Source organism: Dipodomys spectabilis, unplaced genomic scaffold (genome assembly GCF_019054845.1).
Source record: "Dipodomys spectabilis isolate Male_0828 unplaced genomic scaffold, ASM1905484v1 ptg000054l, whole genome shotgun sequence".
In the NCBI taxonomy this organism is placed as follows: domain Eukaryota; kingdom Metazoa; phylum Chordata; class Mammalia; order Rodentia; family Heteromyidae; genus Dipodomys; species Dipodomys spectabilis.
The window spans coordinates 27,978,490-27,993,733 of NW_024870731.1; the positions used below are offsets into that span (position 1 = coordinate 27,978,490).

The following is a 15,244-nucleotide window of genomic DNA, read 5'->3' on the forward strand; positions in this document are numbered from 1 at the left end:
AGACAGAGCATAACTGTGAACAGGCAAGAGAGATTATGACAGCAAGCTATTATCTAAAAGATGCTAACATATCTTAGTTATTGTTCATTTTGTACATGTGATGATGTCAACACAAAATTGAAGTTAGTTTCTGAAGAAACAAAATAGAGAGAAAGCTTCAGAATGCTCTGAAATATTGCCTTCCTATACGCACAGCTATTTCACAGTTAAAGATAGCTATGCTATTAATGATTTCCTAATGTAGCTACAAATTCAAAACATTGGCATTTATATGAAAAGGATTGCATTTTGCAGAAATGAAAGATAGACTGGCACATGGAAGTACTGTGGATTCAGTTCAGATCAGTAATACTTCAAAAAGAATGACTTTTTCTGTATACAAATTTAATAATAAAATTGAAAGACCCAGAAAATAACTTAAATCCATAGCAGAAAGTTATTTAAAACCATGTACTGAAAACTATTTGTCATACTGGCAAAGGTCAGAGTTCATCTGCTCTTACATCACAAGTCAAGTGAACAAATAATTTAGTGTCTACTTTGGACACGTTAGGATCAAAGAAAAGACTGTGATTATCTGGGATGGGACAACAAATGAAGGCTGGCCTTCCTCTAACAGAAATTAGATAGAGATGCCACGCAACATACTTAACTCTCAGGGAACAAATGCTACTTAAGTGGTAACATGGAAGAGTGTGGTAACATTCAACAGTGTTTGTAATAATGTAGACTGGGTTTGGAATCCCACAAGCAGGAAAGATTTGTGAAATCTGGAATCATGTGGAGAGATGTGAGTTACAGACATGTCTATGCTTTAATCTAACAAAGGTGTTCAAGGTCTACCAGTCTGGCCCGCTTCTCTGCATAGACGAATATAACCCTGACAAGCAGACTGGCCTTGGATAACCATGAGTAAGACGTGGAGAAGTCTGGGGATGGCTCCAACCAAAGCCAGATTTGACTAGAAAAAAAAGCCCCAGGAAAGAGTGTAGACAAGCAGACACTGGCAAACAAAACAAATGGCCAACCTTTTGGAATTGGTATAAAATCAGTGGTGCCTGACATGTGTCCAGGACAAGAGTGAGCCAGTGTCTCCCTGTTAGATGTCTTGTTTCCCCGATCTATAACATGGGATGAAATGTGATAGAGGATGAGCCAAATGGGTATCTAAAACAAAACAGGAGTGAATTCAGGAAGGACAGAAAACTTGGTTCAATTCCATTATTCAAAAAGCATTTATTGAAAAATTACTTTGTGTAAGGAACCCTTCTAAGTACCAAAGGAAGACCTAGCAGTGAACAAAACAAATAAAAGCCCCCAGTCCCATACAGCTTATTTCTGGTAGGGGAAATAACCTATAAACAAGTGTGAGCATGTAGGTGTGTGTTCAGCAAGTTAAATTGTGATAAAAGCTTGACATAAAGCAAGAAATCAGGATATAAAATTATGGGTATAGCTCAGGCTTCAGATAGATAAGCCAGGAAACATTTTCCCCAAGAGCTGTTCTGGATAAAGAAAAGAGAAGGTTCTGGCCACAAGACTGTTAAGAGGAAGGTTTCCCAGGCAAAGATCTGCAAGGGCAAACTATGGCTGACCAGTTCCATGACTGACAATACGGGCCACGTGGCTCCAACAGTGAGTGAAAGGAACAGCAGTAGGGAATTCAGTGGCTTAGATCACGAAGATGGTCTAGTCAGGGGATTCCTCTGATGCAGGGCAAAGAATCCAGAAGTAAGGGCATGATCATTGCTCACTAGATGAGCAATGATGATGGCTCTGGGGGGGGGGGGGGTGTGATCAGAAGTGGGATGGCTCTGGTTAGATTTGGATGGTGTAGCTGATAGGTCCCTATCAACTAGATGTAGATTCAAGAAAAAAGATAAGATGAAGTTAATTGAAATGAACCCCAAGATAGGGACATATGTGTTTTTTCTTTCTTGCTATTGTACTCATGACCTTGCTCATGTAACTGTAGCCCCTCTGTACAGTATTTTTACAATAAAAACTTATTAAAAAAGAACTTAAGCATAACAATATTGTTTGGGGCCTGAAAATAGAAGAAAGTCATTTCTATTAGCTAAAAATGTGTAGGCAAGAGCAGGAGTGGGTTTTGAGGAGATGGCAGGTGGATCTCCTGTTGAGATGTTAAGGAGAAAAATATATAGACTACAAGGTAGAGAGCTGGAGCCCGAAATGTGAGAAACATCAGATGGTAGATGGCACTTGAAGTCGTGAATATGGATGTGTTCAGATTAGAATGAGGGTGCAGATGGGCAAAGAGAAGATATCAAGGTCTGACTATTAATTTATATAAAAATTAACACACACCAATCAGGATCATGGCTTTAGGGTTAAGATGATCTGGAAGCCTATCATTTCCTTATTAACCTCAGAAGTAAAAACAGTAGCACAAAGAATAAAAGTCATAAGCCAAGATGTATTGTTCTCAAAGATCTTCTATGATTTTGTAATATATAGTGTAATATAGGAAACTGTAATGTGTAATGATAAATAATGTGTAATTATAAAATAACTCTCCCTCACTGCACATGGTTTATGAGATCTGAGGCCCATGTTCACTTTTAGTGAACAGGGTGAGGCCATTTCACTGATGCATTTTCACATCATTTGCTTGTTACCAGTTACATTTGTTCATTCTCCATTTTTCTTTGTTGCAATTATACTAAATTATCATCACAATTTGTAAGAATATTTAATGAATCATGAGTAGTTCACTGATGCAGAAAAGTGCTAACACAACAGCTGCATGCATGAAATTTCAGAATTCTCCTTGGAATCATAGGAACAGCACTTCAAGGTCAGTATAGGATTTGAACCTGGTTATGTTAGGGTAAGACAGTCTTCATTTTGAGAAGCTTTTCTCAGGAAATTGAAACATTGTAATGCAAAGCAAAATGTTTGCAAAGAAGTAAAAGGACCTGGAAACAATTATGTTAAGTGAAAGTCAGGCCCAGGGAGACAGAGGCTGCATGTTTTCTCTCATATTTAGAAGTTAGAATTGGCTAATAAAAATGTAAGTAAATACCCTGGGTGGTATGCAAGTGTACATAAATGTATTAATTGGAATACAGTAAATTTAGGGGATAACTTGAACAGTGTAACTCCCTGAAAGGCAAAATCATGGTTCAACAAAATAAACACCAGGAAATGGATATTTGCAAGGGGAGGGGTGGCGGCGAGGTGGCAAGTAGATAAGTGAAGATAAGTGAGGAAAAATACAGGGAAAAATTCAATATATAGCCTACAAATTTTAAGAAAAGTTAGGGAAAGGCTGTGTTAAGAGGGATGGTGGAGAATGTTGAAAGGAATGACAGTATCAGGACACGTTGTATTTACAAACTGCTGTCTTATATGGCAAAAAAGAGATAATCTTAGCTTTGCACAGTGGCAGTATCATAGCCAATGAGGTTTATCTGAGGCACGATTATTGCTAATTGAAAGAGATAATCTATACTTTTTTTTCCCTTAGTCTTCCCTATGTGGTCTGTCTGTTTTGAGCAAGGGTTTTAGTTTTCTGACTTCATGTGATGAACCCAAGAACAGATATATATATATATATAATGTCTCAATAATATATTATTAATAATATATTATGTCTCCCATATTTAAATGTCTCACTTCCTAGTGTAAATACTTAGGTTTGTGGAGGAAAATTAAACTATGGATTGTATGCTTTGATTGACAGGAGTGTCACTCATTTTCACAAACCAGCTTTTTTTTTTCACTTTTCAGAGAAAAAAAAAATCAATGATCTTATTGGTCACTATATACACACACTAACACACACATGCACAATACACTCATACACACATATGCACGAATACCATAACAGAGTATAAAATATTTTCCAGAGCCCTAAAATCAGAAGAATGGACTAAGACCCTATTGGTGATCATCTTTTGGTTTGCACACTCAGTCTTGTGGTTTTGGAGTGTTGGATACAGCTAATGCTCACTGTCATCATCTTCTGGATACAAATATACACAGTCTCTTGATTCATCTGTGTTCAGTGAGAATTTCTAAGACGCCAAGAATCACTTGCCCCATTTTTACCTCTGGTTTCATATCTGTATTTTATCCACAGTTTATAAAACCTCATTTGCTTATTTTCCTTAATTTATATTCATGGCATCATGATTATTTATATTACCCCGTGTTGCACAAACATTTTCAAGGAATATGGCTTATCGTGTCTTTCAAAGAAACCCAGGATTGATTTATAAAGCTTCCCTCTTGTTTTGTGTTTTCTGTGGTGTTAAGGAAATGAGAACTCTGTTGCAGTTTTCAGCAAAGTACCCAAATACTAGCTGATTCAACGAATTGCTAGGAGAAATTAAATATGCAAATCATTTTACACGCACATTTATGTAGGAAAAACACCTGCCCATCTGGATCCTAAACAGACCCTCTTGATTAATATGCATGTAACCCAGAACTGCCCATTTCTGGGCAATAAGAATTTTAAATGAACTTGGCTTGTTTTCAAGCAAATCTCTGGGTCTTCCATACTGCAATTAAACGTGGCAGGTTAGATGCTCATTTCATGTCAAATTAACTCCCTAGCCAATGAAAGCAATTCCACTTTGTTATTTAATACAATTTTTTTCTTTACTTTGGGAGTAAAATAACTATAGTTAACATGAGCAATAGGCTTTAGAATGTAAAGAAAACCATCTGGTAAACTAGAGTGCTTTACAGTGATTTTTTTTTTTTTAAGTAGGAGAAGATGACTTGGATTGAGCAATACATATAACTGAAAAATACAAGTCAGTGGCCTGTGCTTCTACCAATGAATAATATCTACTTCTTTTTGGCAGAATACTCATACAATTTAAATGGCATATGCCTTATTTCACATAGTATAGAAAGACTTGGAGGTAAGTAGCAACAAGTAAGTGATTTTCCAAGTAGGGAGAAATGAAAATCAAGAAGTAGAGTTCAATATGTAGTTAGCCCTCTACAAACTACATTTGCAGTTCAACTAATCATAGATTGAAAATACTTGGGAAAAAAATTGGGTTCATCCTAAATATATGCAAACTTTCTTCTTGCTATTATGCTTTACCAAATATAAGATAGCAACTATCTATTTTTTATTAGATATTGAAAATAATTCAGAGCTTGAACATAGTTTATATGCATATGCTATGTGATTTTTTTTTTTATAAGACACATCCTAGGTTTCTGATATGTGAGGGGTTCCTGGGACCAGTCACCAAAGATACCAAGGATGAACTTGAATTATTATTATTATTATTGTTATTGCCTCTTAGCAGGTCTCCAGGGAGAGAATCTCTGGAAATTAATTAGCTATAACATCACATTCTGAAAAGTATGAAATTCAAACTGGCAGATACTATTTACAGAAAGAGTTTGTAAAATAAAATAATCTAAGAACTATCTCACAGCTGAATATGACACCAGAAAGAAGCATAGCTACAAGTATTTTGTTTTCAAAATGTACTCTTTAGCATTTCATTAATATAAAATAATGTTTACAACTATTTATAATCTACCATTAAATCTTGCATTGATATAAAATAATGCTAACAGAACCTGATTTAAAAGCATGCATATCATAAATTTATGTAATACTATAATTTAGATCCTGCATGGCCCCATGGTTGTATGTGATACAGACAGAGTCTCTAGCCCATGGCACTCCTGGTGACACTGGGGCCCAATGGAAGAGAGGTATTGAGGGCATTCCTTTGAAAGGGATATTGAGGTCCCAGCACCTCCTCGTTCTCTCCCTCTTGCTTTCTGGCTGCTATGAGATGAATAGTTTCATCTTCTGGGTTTCCTTACAATTATATATGACCTCACTTAACTCCAAAAGCAAAACTGTGAGCCAAAGGAATGGAAAGATGACTAACTCATACAAGTACTTTTCATATGATTAGCATTACACAGTTAATTGCATTTATATAATGTAATCTTCAAAATAAGTTACTGATAGAAGTATTGTTTTCATTTTACATATAAGGAAAATGAAGTCTTTAAAAAGCTCAACTGGCAGAGTGACTCTCTAATCTTTAGTTGACTAACTAAAGTTTGTCTCTCACAACCTAGCCAGCAGAATTTCTTCTCTTGTCTCTTCTTCCCTTCTATGAACTTAAGTATACTTTGTCAATTTGATAGCATTAATGATATGGGGAAAGTAAATTAGTAAAGAAAGTCGGGCAAATTTAGACCCTGAAATAAGCATCCTAGATAAAGAACATGAAAAAAAGATACCAAGAGCTGGGTGCTGGTGGCTCATGCCTATAATCCTAACTACTCAGGAGGCTGAGATCTGAAGATCACAGTTCAAAGCCAGCCTGGGCAGGAGAGGCCGTGAAACTCAAGTGGTAGAGCGCTAGCCTTGAGCTGAAGAGCTGAGGGACAATGCTCAAGTCCAGAATTCAAGCCCCACAACTGACCAAAAAAAAAAAGTCAAGATCAAAAAAAGGCTCCAAAAAAATCACTTCTAACTTTTTAGTTTGTTTTACCTACTACTTTTGCTTGACAAGGCCAGTGACTTTTGGTATCATTGTCTATATACTTCTTCAACCATCCATTTATAAGCAGACTCATTTTTATCAGCAAAAATGTTTCCCCTCATGATATTTAAAATGCAGACATTCTCCTCTCAAATTACAACCTTTTTCTTTCAGTATTTTAGTCCTTCATATACACTGAGAGCTATAATCCTTTCTGGTCCTTTCTGTCTAAACTTCTTTCACATTGCATGGTGCATCTTATAATTCATCTTTCTTCAGTTGCTGTCTTTCAAGTATTTTAATCCCTTTTGATGTGTTGAATTTGTCTTACATGTGATAAGCAAAAGCTCCATCTGTATTTGTGTATTTGGACTGGCCCTACAGCCCATCTTTTCCACACATGGACTTCAGAGAAGTACTGAATACAAATCTGTAAATTGGAGTACACACACACACACACACACACACACACACACACACACACACACACACACACACACACCCCTATGTGTGCACGCGGCGCACAGCCATTGACCTTAAACAGCTTGAGCATTTTTCCAACAGTTCTATTTTCCATCTTAGCTGTGTCCACTCATGCTCATTTTACACAGGATTTAGGTCAAACACTCTCCATTTTTGTCAAACCTCCAATTCCCTATCTCAGCAGCCTCTTCACAGAAAAATAGAAGCAATCAAAGGAAAATTGCCTCAACTCCATCCCACCAAACTCAAATACTTTCTTTCTCTTCAGGCACTGCACTCTCTTAGTTGGAATTTACTTAACATCAAAGCCTGAAGGTAGTCCTTAGATACTAATGCTTTACTAGGAAGTGCAAACCCAGGGAGAGGGAAGGAGAAGATGGGAAAGTCAGGGCAGATGGGAAACAGACACAGGATTCAGCTGACCACTTCCTCACTAGATGCAGAGACAGGCATTCATCCAAGTGCGCTCTTTTGAAAACCTATACAAATACAAATACAGATAGTCCCCAGTTTGCAGTGTTAGCTCTTAGGAATTTTCAGCTTTATAATGGCGTAAAAGATATATACACTAAATAGAACCCAGACTTCATCTGCTGAATTCTGACCTTTTCTTGGGCTATTAATGTATATGGTATGATCACATCTCTTTATTCTGGGGAGTGGACATCGCTCCCTGTCAACCACATGTGCTGTGATGCTTAGCTTTGATGGTTTGTAGATTAGGGGCCTTACATGAATTTTCAACTGGTCATGAGGTAAGTTGAGGAGCATATATATTCTAGAATATTCCATTGGAATGAGGAAGGACAGCAAAGTCTATAATGGCCTCTATTCACCATTTGTGTTCTGTTGGCCAGTTTCCTCAGAGTTAGTTCTCAACTTTTACACCTCTTTCATGAGGCACTTGCTACCTTTGACATTTTTTTTCATTATCTTTTGGTATCTTTTCCTTTTATCATCTTTTTGGAATTCTGCTCACATATATTGGGCTTCTCTAAGCTTCCTACAGTTCACTGATTCCTCCTTCAGTCTTTCCAGATGTTTCTCTCTCTTGGTGATTTATTTTGGACGGCTTCCATTTCCTACATCTTCGAGTTCACTAATTTTCCTTCTGCAACATCTAATCTATATTTTTCCATACAGTGTACTTTTCATTTAAAACATTGACTTTTCATCTCTAGATTCTTGATTTGGATCTTTCCTTTGTGTCAGTGCTTAAAATTCTTAACTTTTCTTCTAGCTTCATGATATATGAAGTAGGTCCTTGCCTAGTAATTGTGTCATTTGATTTTTTTTTAAGAGTTTTGATTTTTCTCTTCATTGCTGGTTACATTACTCTGCTTTTTGTGTGACTGGTAATTTTTGTTTGTTTGTTAGGTTTCTTTTTCTTTTCTTTTCTTTTCTTTTTAGACAAGATTTTAGTTTGTAGCACAGGCTGGCCTTTGTCTCAATCTCCAGAGTACTAAGATTACAGGTGTGACCTACTGTGCCTGGCCCTGGCTTGATAATTTTTTTAAAAAAAATTTGATATTAGGCATCATGTTTGTTAGCTCATAAAGTGCTAGCTTTTTTCCCTAAAATTCTTTTCCAGCTTTGTTTTGAGACATAGTGAAGATGCTTTGAAACAGTGTGATCCTCAAGATCTGCTTTCAAGGTTTGTTAAGACGGCCTGGCACAGTGTTGGTCTAATTTCCCCAATGCTGGGGATTTTTCACTAATACCCAGTTCCTTGCATTGCCTCCTATCCTTCGCAGCAGATGTGGTAAGGGCTGGATAAAGATACTATGTCCTGGGCACCCAGATTCTGCTGCTATTATGTGTTACAAAGAGACCTCTCAGGACCCCGCGCAAATTGTACACACAGTAAAGATGTAGGACAGAACCAAAATATATGAAGGGAAGGGTGCATACAGTAAAATGTGGAGGAAACTGGTGCATGCTCCCAAAGGACCTTTCTCCAGGCAGTCGTATGGGACAGGCTCAATCCTCACAGCAAGGGATCACAGCATGTGTGAAATGTTGGCAAGGAAAGCTCATTAAAGACAACATTTTTATTGGAGGCTGGTCATGTAGGCAGCCTCTGTCTGGTGGGTATCAAGATTCCAGACTCCCAGAAGGAAAGTAAGTATTTGATAATAAACTGTATTATTGGTTCAAGTAGATTATACACAATGAGTCATTCCATTAGCACGGAATGTCTGGAACTCTTGTGAAAAATAAGGACCAAGCCGGGCGCCGGAGGCTTATGCATGTAATCCTCCTGTAATCAGGAGGGTGAGATTTGAGGATTGCAGTTTAAAGCCAACTGGGGCAGCAAAGTCTGTGAGACACTTATCTCCAATTAATCAGCAGAAAACCAGAAACAGCGCTGTGGCTCAAGTGGTAGAGCACTAGTCTTGAGCTGAAGCACTCAGGGACAGTGCCCAGGCCCAGAGTTCAAGCCCCACAACTGATAAAAAAAAAAAGGACCAGACAGGCTTTCTAGGGGTAAAGGATCCCAGGTCTGATACATTAACTTTTTGGTGTAAGTTTCCACAGCATCTCGTGCTTTTAAAAAACTCTTTCTTCCTCTAGACTGTAGAAGACAGACAGAATTGAGCCCTATGAATAAAGAATTGTATTTTGTTGAATATAGTATCTCCTGTGTCTAGCATAAAGCTTGGCATAAAGAAGCTGTTCAATAAATGCCCCAAACTACAAGGAAAACCATGCAAATGACAAATACCAATCAGAATATTTTCCTACATTTAAAAATTGGAGTTTTTTCATGATGAAAGTGATGGTAAGTTGAAAAATAGTAATGGACAAAGTTTAAGAGACAGTTGAATGGTAACTCTCTTACATTGTTGACAAGAGCATGTAAGTTATATAAATGAATAATTCAGCAATATGGGTCAAGAGTTTGAAAATGTTCACAATCATGCTCCACAAAATTCCATTTATGATAATTTATTGTAAGAAATCAATAATGACCTAAAAATAAAGATAAGAGCTGTAGCATTACTTACAATGGCAAATATTTATAAATATAATCAATGCCTGGTGATTAGGGAAGGCTAAATGAAATATGGCTTATAAACACAATGAAGTATTAAGAACTCAACTATAGAGTGCTTTTAATAAATATTTAATGACATGGAAAAGCATCATCATATAAGAAGTGAAATGACCTAGGATGCAAACTGTTCATTTATTTTAATTCAAATTCAGCATTTATATAATATATATTTTTAAATGTATATCTTAACATGCATTATGAAGCTACAGATATGATAAACTACTACTTTTGAATAGTTTAATCATGTAGACCATTATTTTTTTTCTTTTTCTTTCTAAAAGGTATAAATTCTGTAATCAGAACATAAACACACACTGTATATATATACACAAATGGTCATATATTTCCCAGTTTGTTTCTTTGGTTTTCTGGGACAATAATTACCACTGGGGGAAGATCTCATACATAGTCTTATGTACAAGAAGCTCCCGCATGAAAATGAAGTCTATTTGTCATTACAAGATATAATGTGAGAATTTGGAGAATTTAGTCTTATCTGGTTCTTTGCCAATATTACTCACCACTATCACTATTTAGCTTAAATATACACTTGTGAAGGTATACTTGTTTCATTTCAGTAGCCAAATGCTTTTTTTTCCATTTATGCTTTCTACTTCCTTCCCTTATGTTTTTAAGATTATTTATGTCTATTTCTGAAGCCTAATGTATCAAGGTAGTCACACGATAACTTTACATTGATTATGCAATTTTGATTTTCCTGCCTTACTTTTTAAAGTATTTGCTTTCAAAGTATGAGTGAAATGTGCAATTATCAAAGACTAATTAAGTGTCTCCCTTATTTAACATTAACATAGGTTTAAAGGATTTGGGGACACAAACAAATATACACAAAGACAAACAGGCTTAAAACAACTCTTATTTCCAGAACCCTAATAAGGAAATCTGTGAAAGAGTTCTTTAGAGGATTTATTAAAAAGAATCTCTACTGACATGTTGTGTTCTCTGACTCATTTGTCATTTTCCTGTGTGATTATGCTTGTGTCTCATTCAGACACTTACAGACAAGGGATATTTTTATCAGTCACATTGGGAAGCTGGATCACTACTCAAAGCAAGTGTTTTTTTTTTTCTGTGTTCTTTTTGGTGGTACTGGGATTAGAACTCAGGGCTTCATGCCTGCCTAGTAGGCACTCTACGATTTGAACCACACCTCCAGCCCTTTTTGCTTTCATTATTTTTTCGATAGGTTCTCCCATTTTTGCTGGGGCTGAGCCTTATGCCATAATCCTTCTGCTTGTATCTCCCATGTAAGTGGGATTACAGGTGTGAGCCACCACACTTGGCCTTCTCTCTGTCTTGGCTGGGGTTCTTCCTAAGGCAAGCTCTCTGTCAGATTTGGATATAAGTGGCTTACTTGAAGGAAATCTCAGGAGACAAGGAGAGGGACTAGGGAGTGAGTGGGCATGAAAGTTCTAGGTGGTACCTGCAGTGGGTGTTCATGAGTCCTGACCAAGCTGCTTCTGAAGACAAATGGAGCTGATTGTGGCTGGAGACCATCTGGAGGACGGTGTGAACATGCCTCAGAGATGTCCCAACCTAGGATGGGGAAAATGGGGACTAAAAACAATGAACCCATTTAGACATTTCTATCATTTTTTGAGGATCATCCTAGGTGCATTAGCTTTCAGGCATCTCCTGTTATCCTCATGAGGAAGGTGGACAAGAATACAGGGAGCAGGCTGGGCGCTGGTGGCTCACGCCTGTAATCCTAGCTACTCAGGAGGCTGAGATCTGAGGATCGCGGTTCAAAGCCAGCCCGGGCAGGAGAGACAGTGAGACTCCTATCTCCAATAAACCACAAGAAAACCAGACATGGCGCTGTGGCTCAAGTGGTAGAGCGCTAGTCTTGAGCTGAAGAGCTGAGGGACAGCGCCCAGGCCCAGAGTTCAAGCCCCACGACCGACAAAAAAAAAAAAAAAAAAAAAGAATACAGGGAGCAAGAAAGTCTGAGGAATTGTAGTCTGAAGTCTAGATATGGGAGAAGTAAAAAAAAAAAAGTGCATAGTACCCTCAGATAAGAAACAAAAAGCTATAAGAGAATGTATATATTATAAAAAAGAAGACAAACTTATTTAAAAAAAAGAAGACAGGGAGAAAGAAATGGATGCTTGTAGAGAGGAGCTGGCTGCAGACAACCCTGGGGCACAGGGGCTAGCCCTGCTGCCCCTTTGGAACAGGGTGTGGTCCAGGGATAGAAGCAATCCTTTGGTGGTTTCCTCCTCTTCCTCCTTTTCCTTTTCCTTCTCCTCCACCTCCCCTTCCTCCTCCTTTCTGCTCCTCCTCCGGGTCATAAAGGCTCTCCAACCTTCCATACTGTCATGCTGACGCTTTTGGGAAAACCTTGTGGATCCAAACTATAGGAGAGGGTTACATCCACATTTACAGTTGGTTAACTTGCACTGGACCCTGGGTCAGAAGGCTGCAAACAGCCCTTCACACTAGGTTTTTCTCTGCAAACAGCACTGCAAACAGCACAAAAACTAAGTGAGTACTGAGTACTTTGATCAATCATTCCACTCAGGAGAGGGAGCCTATCCTTAAACCAGGGATGGTTGTGAAAGTAATTTAACATACATCTATAATTAATTTGTTACACTTCTTCTGTTGTTGGCAAGCCACACTATCTTAGAAAAGTTCATGGAAATCATGTCCTAAAAGAGGGAGGATATGGAAAGCCTTCAGAACTAAATGGTTGTGTTTATCCCAAATAGGTGAGTTTTAGGAGCCAGTTTTGATTTGGGGTCAAGGTTAATTGAGTGTTTCAAGTTTGTCTTTTAGAAAGCTGCATAAAGCCAAAAGTTTTCTTCTTCCTACCAAATACACAAGAGATATGTAGCATAAAGGCTATTTTTCTCCTCTAAATTTCCTATGATCTCTTAAGAATAGTATTTTTTTTCTAATATGAAGATAACATAAAGATAAGAGATATTAGATAAAAGACTTGTATAAAGTCTTGTACAAAGAATCCCATGAATGAAGAATGGGGAAAAATTCTAGATATAGGTATAACTTAATATCCTATAAATTATTTACAAGTTTAGGGGTGATAAAAATTTGGGCAGACTAGTTTGCCCTGGAATTTCTTGGTTTGGGAACTGAAAATACTCTTTGGGGGGAAGTTCCTGGTAGGCCTGGGCAAGCTGGTAGCATTTGTCAACCTGCTTATGATCTTGGAAGATTGGAGTTGAAATGAATTCACTTTTAAAAAATGATGAACGGATCTCAGTGAGCATAAGCCCAGGTTCTCATAGCTTTCTAAACATGCCATAGAAACACAGGAGGCAAAGGATTACGAAGGCTGCATTGTAGATTTAAAGAAGATCCAAGATGTGATAAGTCTCAGAAGCTTTGGCCTTTTGCTCTGCTTCTTCTGTTTGTTTGTAAGAACATCTACAGTAATGGTTCTCAGAGTGTGTGTCCTGAATCAGCAGCATCAGTATCACCCGGGTGCTTATTAAAAACACAAATTCTCAGTCCCCAAGGTAACAATTGGAATCTGTGAGGCAGAAATCTGTGTTTAATCCAATCTTCCAAGAGACTCTGGTACAGGCTAAATGTTAGGAACCAATGACTGGGAATAATCCTACCTAATCTCTTCCACATTACAGGATACACTAAAATGGTTTTAAATATAGCACATGGGGCAGATTGCTGAGGCTAGCTGTGACTGCCACTCACAACATGTGTACCAGACAAGGCAAGAGTTGTCTACCTGGACTTTTCCCACATTCTGCTCTTCTTTCCCTCTGTTATCAGCCAGGGTGGTATAAGTTCCATATCCCTTACTCCAAATTCTTAGAACCAGAAATGTTTTTTCTAAATTTCAGATTGGTTCCAAATTTAGGAAGATTTGCATGTGTGTGTGTGTGTGTGTGTGTGTGTGTGTGTGTGTGTGTGTGTGTGTTTAAGGATACCTTGGGATAGAACCTAAGCCTAAACAAGAAATTGATTTTTCCCATGCACCATATATACATGCCTGATGGCAATTTTATACAGTATTTTGAATAAATGTGTACACAGAACCAAGTTTCATAAGATATACTTCTCTACTTCTGCTATTATGTCAATTTTCAAAAACTTTCAGACTTTGGATTTGGGGATTAGAGATGCTCAGCTTGTAGTAATCAGTGACGTGTCCTTCATGAATGGAAGGCTGCTGCAAATTACAGATCAAATGTCTCCTAAATTCCCTTGTGCAAGCCAAGCATAGTAGCATACACCAGTAATCCTGCAGAGAATTGCAGTCCTGCCTCTTGCAGAGACATGAAAACTAAGTTTTTGACCAGCCTGTGTCACGCAAGGACATCTTGTCTCAAAAAAAAACAAACAACAAAAAAACCCAAACAGTTCAACCAAACAAAGAATCCACACAACAAACAAACCCACCAGTCATAGAACTGAAGGGAAATTAAGGAACAGATCTTTGAGCATCCATTTGGGCCAATAAAGTCAAGAGAATGAAGGAATGGAGCAGGAGACACAATTACACACATGCTAGTGTTTGCCAATACATCGTTTATAGGCAGTAGATCTTTTGTTCTTACAGGGAAAAAGAGGAGTGTTTTTCACATCAGAAAAACTTGGACTTCATCACAGTGATAAGCAGAAGCCAAGGGAGGAGTCTGGTAAGGAAGGGGTCTCCAACTGTCCAACTGGGACAACTGAACAGAATCTTGTTTCTTGTTGTAAGTATGGAGGAATAAATGCTTTGAATAAATAAATTTATAATCCAACATTATAATGCCAACATATTAACCAATATGTGGGGAGTTATTACCAGAAAACACTTGGCTTTAAACTTAAATATAAATTAAATATATATTATTAACTATATATATTTATTCACATTGAAGAGTATCCTGAAATATACTTGAAATTTCAACTATGACAATAAATTCCCTCTAGGAAGATTGAGTTGATGTAAGCACAAGGCTTTGTGAAATTTTACATCTCTTAGGCGTGTAATAGAAATGTTCTCCAATTTTAAGAAGCACTTAGGGCCATTTAAAATCATTCAGCTATAAACTAAATTGGACAATGAACATCAATTAGGAACAACTTCCAAAACATTCTTTTCTTTTTAAGTCATCAAAATAGTTTTTTTCCCCAGTTTCAATAGAACACAGACATCATCCAGGGTATTGTTACATCATCTCCATTCATTAGTTCAGGGGTGAGG

At 37.5% G+C, this 15,244-nt stretch overlaps 1 pseudogene; it reads left to right on the top strand.

Annotated features, from left to right (window-relative positions):
* The first annotated feature begins 3,394 nt into the window (after positions 1–3,394).
* On the top strand, positions 3,395–3,552 carry LOC122108284 (annotated as a pseudogene).
* The last annotated feature ends 11,692 nt before the right edge of the window (positions 3,553–15,244 follow it).